This window comes from Pan paniscus, chromosome 5 (assembly GCF_029289425.2).
Source record: "Pan paniscus chromosome 5, NHGRI_mPanPan1-v2.0_pri, whole genome shotgun sequence".
NCBI lineage: Eukaryota > Metazoa > Chordata > Mammalia > Primates > Hominidae > Pan > Pan paniscus.
The window spans coordinates 64,231,735-64,237,962 of NC_073254.2; positions in this window are offsets into that span (position 1 = coordinate 64,231,735).

The following is a 6,228-nucleotide window of genomic DNA, read 5'->3' on the forward strand; positions in this document are numbered from 1 at the left end:
ACAATCATAGTTTAACCAGAAATTCAAGTGTTTAAGGTGCAGTTCTATCAAAGCCTGTCAGGGTGACTTTAACAAAATGATTGAGCATCTCTTATTTTCTGTATCCTCACCAATAAATTAAGGAGCACAGACTCAGGTGCATTTTAGAATTAGAATTAATTTTACTCTGCTCTCAATAATAAATAGTAGATTTATAAATCTGTTGTTGTTTTGTTGAATTATCCTTTAATATAATGGTTTAATTTAGTGACTTATTAATTTCCAAGAAAGGTATAGTCTATGTGTCAATTTATTTGCATTGTTCTCTTGCTTCCTCAGTCCCTTTGGTTAATATCCTGATTCCTTTTTGTCACTCAATGCCTAATTATATGAGTGAAATATCAGAATTGTAAATTATTTATGTGTTTCACCATTCAGTGTATTATCTATTACACACACACAAACACACATGCACACACCCATATAAGATCACACGATCTTAGGTCAGGTTTGCAAGAAATACACTGAGACACAAATTACATTGGCTCTGATTTATTGAGGAAGTACATTGCAGCAGAAAGGAAAAGAGTGAAGCAGGTCAGGGGAGGACAAAGAGCTAAAGAAGAATGTGTTCTCAGGTAAAATCTAGTCTTCCCTGATTCATAGAGGCAGTGCTGCAGACAGCCTTTTTAAACCTATGAACAGTCAGTCATTAGTAACAGTGGGGAGATGACAAGGTGGTTCTCCTCTGCCAAAGGCAATTCTCTTGAGAGGGGGCAGATGTGGGCACAGTAGCTAATTCTCACAACATCTGGGGGACAGAAGCATTGCCTCTGGGATGGGATCTCTGTGCAATACCTAAACAGCATCCACCATAATATGGGATAATATTTGCATTATTACAATAGTTGCATATTATAAAGATGATGTAAAAAACAGTGAAGGTGCTTGTCATGATCACATGATTCATTTATCTCATTTTAAAAGTGAAGGAGCAGACAAAATAACTTAAAAAGTCCTTCCATATTTAAAATTATGTATGTCTCTGTTTAAGGAAAAGGGAAAACAAGGCTCTGTCTTGCTTCTTTCACTAATTGGACGTATTTGTTTGCTAAGTCCTTGACTCTTGCTAGTCTTGGTTTTAATCCAATTCTGTTTTCTTGCCTGTAAAATAGAGACAAAAATAATACCTAGTGTTGTGAGGATCAAAATGTTGGTGTGTAGAAAACATTTTTTGACTGTACTAACCTGAGTGCTAAAAGAACTGAAAAATTCTGTCCCTGAGTTACTGAAGCAGTAAGACTAGCATGTGAAAAAAAAAAAAAACTGTAGAAAAACATATGAATCCACGTGATTGGTGATAATATCTGTATTGCCCATTGTAATGGCTGTAAGAATTCAAGTAGAGGTATACTGTAAGAATTCACTTTATGGGTAAATAAAAGATGTCTATATACCAAAAATTGAAGATGAGTTGGTATTAATGGATGAACAAACTTTGGGCCCGAATGAGGTTAACAAATCCAACTTTGATTTTTTTCAAATGTACTTATTTATTTTAAAAATTGACATACAAAATCGTATGTATTTATAGTGAACAACATGTGTTGTAGTAGAGTAAGTCCTCATACATCACAAATAGGTCCTGGAAAATGATGCACAAAAACAGCATTTTTTTCTCATTGACATTACAATGAAATGATGTTGAACAAAACGATGTTATTAAAAGATGTGCTGTATATTGTTTCACTTAAAGTCGCAGTTTCCAAAAATGTATTCACTGTGTTAAATGAGGACTTACTGTATAAATACATTGTGGAATGGTTAAATCTAGATAACTAACAAATGTATTAATTTTCTTAGTTTTTATTTTTGTGGTGAGAACACTTAACATCCACTCTTCTAGCATCTTTTCAAGAATATAATATATTGCCATTAACTGTAATTGCCATGCTGTAAAATAGATCTCTTGAACTTACTCCCCTCCAAACTGTAAATGTGTGTTCTTTAACCAACATCTCAACATGCCTTCTTACATCCCACCCATAAGCTCTAGTGCCCAGCATTCTACTGTTTTCTTGACATGAAGTTTTTTAGATTCCACATATGAGTTAGATCATACAGCATTTGTCCTTTGTGTCTAGCTTATTTCGCTTAACATAATATCCTCCAGATTCACTCATGTTGTCATAAATGGCAGGATTTTCTTATTTTATTTTTATGACCAAATAGTATTCCATTGTGTGTGTATGTGTGTGTGTATGTGACATATATATATCACACATAAAATGTGATATATATATATATATATATATATATATATCCCACTTTCTTTATCCATATCCATAAGGTTGCTTCCTTATCATGGCTATTGTGAATAGTGCTTCAATAAACATGGGAGTGCAGATATCTCTTCAACATACTAATTTCACTTCCTTTGGATATAGATCCAATAGGGGCATTATCAGATAATATGGTAGTTCTATTTTTAATTTTTATAGGAATCTCCATAATGTTTTTCATAATAGCTGTACTAATTTAAATTCCTACCAACCAACCCAACTTGGTTGGTAGTAATAGAGTCCTAGAGGGGAGTCTATTATTAACAGAAAGGTTACTCTTTGTTTTCAGTTTCTTTACAGTTATACTTGGAAGAGAGGCAGTCTCTGGTACATGGAGGCTTATATTAGATATTTGCTAATGATAAATCAGTTAAGATGAAAAAATGTGACACTGCATACATAATTAATTCCAATGTGTCTTAAGCTAGTAGAAACAGCATATCTCTTGGCTTATACTCTATTTTAAATAATTCTGTTTATATGTTTATTTGATATAATCAACCAGTCTGTGACAATTTTCCTCTTCAATAAAATGATTTTTAAACTTTTATTTTAGATTCAGGGGTACATGTGCTTTTGGTGTCTTCATCATGAAATCTCTACCAGTTTCTATGTCCAGAGTGGTATTGCCTAGGTTATCTTCCAGGGTTTTTGTAGATTTGGGTTTTACATTTAAGTCTTTAATCTGTCTTGAATTTATTTTTTGTATATGGTGTAAGGAAGGGGTCTGGTTTCAATCATCTGTCTATGGCTAACCAGTTATCCCAGCACCATTTATTAAATAAGGAGTCCTTTTCCCATTGCTTGTTTGCTCAGCTTTGTTGAACATCATATGGTGGTAGGTGTGGCCTTGCTTTTGGATTCTCTATTCTGTTCCATTGATCTATGTATCTGTTTTTGTACCAGTGTCATGATGTTTTGGTTACTGTAGCCCTGTAATATGGTTTAAGATGGGGTAGTCTGATACTTCTAGCTTTGTTCTTTTTGCTCAGGATTACCTTGGCTATTTGGACTCTCTTTTGGTTCTGTATAAATTTTAAAATAGTTTTTTCTAGTTCTGTGAAGAATGTCATTGTTAGTTTGATAGGAATAGCATTGAATCTGTAAATTGTTTTGGGCAGTATGGCTATTTTTATTATATTGATTCTTCCCACCCATAAGCATAGGATGTTTATCCATTTGTTTGTGTCATCTCTGATTTCTTTGAACAATGTTTTGTAACTCTCCTTGTAGAGATCTTTCACCTTCCTGGTTAGCTGTAATCCTAAATATTTTATTCTTTTTATGGCAATTGTGAATAGGGTTGCGTTTCTGATTTGGTTCTCAGCTTGACTCTCGTTTGTATATAGTAATGCTAGTGATTTTTGTACATTGATTTTTGTATCCTGAAACTTTCCTGAAGTTGCTTATCAGCAGAAAGAGCACTTGGGCCAAGACTATGGGATTCTCTAGATATAGAATCATATCGTCTGCAAAGAGGGATAGTTTGACTTCCTCTCTTCCTATCTGGATGCGATTTATTTCTTTCTCTTGCCTGATTGCTCTGGCCAAGATTTCCAATACTATGTCAAATAAGAGTGTTGAGAGAGGGTATCCTTGTCTCTTTCTGGTTTCCAAGGGGAATGCTTCCAGATGTGGCCCATTCAGTATAATGCTGGCTGTGGATTTATTATAGATGGGCTCATTATTTTTAGGTATTTTCCTTCAATACCTAGTTTATTGAGAGTTTTTAACATGAAGAGATATTGAATTTTATCAAAAACCTTTTCTGCATCTATTGAGATAATCATATGTTTTCTGTCTTTAGTTCTGTTTATGTGATTAATCACATTTATTGATTTGCATATGTTGAGCCCATCTTGCATCCCAGTGATAAAGCATACTTGATTGTAATGGATTAGCTTTTTGACGTGCCACTGGATTCAGTTTGCAAGTATTTTATTTATTTATTTTTTATTTATTTATTTTTTATTTTTTTGAGTATCTCACTCTGTCACCCAGGCTGGAATGCAATGATGCAATCTCAGCTCACTGCAACCTCCACCTTCCAGGTTCAAGCGATTCTCCTGCCTCAGCCTCCTGAGTAGCTGGGATTACAGGTGTGCACCACCATGCCCAGCTAATTTTTGTACTTTTAGTAGACATGGGGTTTCACCATGTTGGTCAGACTGGTCTCAAACTCCAGACCTTTTGATCTGCCTGCCTCGGCCTCCCAAAGTGCTGGGATTACAGGCATGAGCCACCGTCCCTGGCCACAAGTATTTCATTGAGGATTTTTGCATCAATATTCATCATAGATTGAATATTTTTCTTTGTTGGGTCTCTGCCAGGTTTTGATATCAGGATGATGCTGGCCTCATATAATGAGTTGAAGAGGTGTCTCTTCTCTTCAACTCATTGTAATAGGTTCAGCGGTAAAAATATCAGTTCTTCTTTGTAAATCTGGTAGAAATTAGCTATGAATCTCTCTGGTCCTGGCTTTTTTATCATTGGTAGGCTATTTATAACTGATTCAATTTCAGAGCTCATTACTGGTCTGTTCAGGGAATCAATTTCTTCCTGGATCAGTCTTGGGAGGGTGTATTTGTCTAGGAATTTATCCATCCCTTTTAGATTTTAGATCCCTTTTAGATTTCCTGGTGTGTGCATAGAGATGTTCATATTAGTCTCTGATGGTTATTTGTATTTCTGTGGGGTCAGTGTTAACATCCGTTTTGTCATCTCTAATGGTGCTTATTTGGATCTTCCTTCTTTTTTCTTTGTTAGTCTAACTAGAAGCCTGTCTATTTTATTGATTTTTTTCAAAAACCCAACTTCTGGATTTGTTGATCTTTTGAATAGTTTTCTGTGTCTCAATCTCATTCAGTCCAGCTCTGATTTTGGTTATTTCTTGTCTTCTACTAGCTTGGGGTTTGGTTTGCTCTTCATCCTGTGGTTCTTTTGGTTGTCATGTTAGGTTGTTAAATTGAGAGCTTTCTAACTTTTTGATGTGGACATTTAGTGTTATAAATATCCCTCCTAATACTTCCTTGGGGTGTGTCCCAGAGATTCTAGTATGCTGTGTCTTTGTTCTCATTATTTTCAAAGAACTTCTTGATTTGTGCCTTAATTTCATTATTCATCCAAGAGTAATTCAGGAGCAGGTTGTTTAATTTCCATGTAATTGCATCTTGTTTGGTGATTTTTCTTAGTCTTGATTTCTATTTTTATTGTACTGTGGTCTAAGAGTCTTTGGTATAATTTTGATTGTTTTGTATTTGCTGAGGATTGTTTTATGTATTATTGTGTGGTGAATTTTAGAGTATGTGCATTATGGTGATGAGAAAAATGTATATTCTGTTGTTTTTGGGTGCAGTGTTTTTTAAAGGTTCAGCAGATTCATTTGGTCCAATGTTGAGTTCAGGTCCTGAATATTGTCATTAATTTTCTGCCTCAATTATCTGTCTAATACTGTCTGTGGGGTGTTAACGTCTCCCACCATTATTGTGTGGAAGTCTAAGTCTCTTTTTAAGTCTTCAGAAACTTGCTTTATGAACTTGGGTCCTCCCGTGTTGATGCGTATACATTTTGGATAGTTAGCTCTTCTTGTTCAATTGAACACTTTACCATCATATAATGCCTTTTTTGTCTCTTTAAATATTTGTTGGTTTAAAGTATGTATTGCCTGAAATTAGGATTGCAACTCTTGCTTTTTTTCTGATTTTCATTTGCTTGGTAGATTTTCCTCCATCCCTTTATTTTCAGATGATTGTCATTGCATGTGAGATGGGTCTCTTGAAGACAGTATAACACTGGGTCCTGCTTTTTTTTATCCAGCTTCCACTCTGTGCCTTTTAAATGGGAACACTTAGCCTGTTTACATTCCATGTTAGTATTGATATGTGTAAATTTGATCTTGTCATTGTGT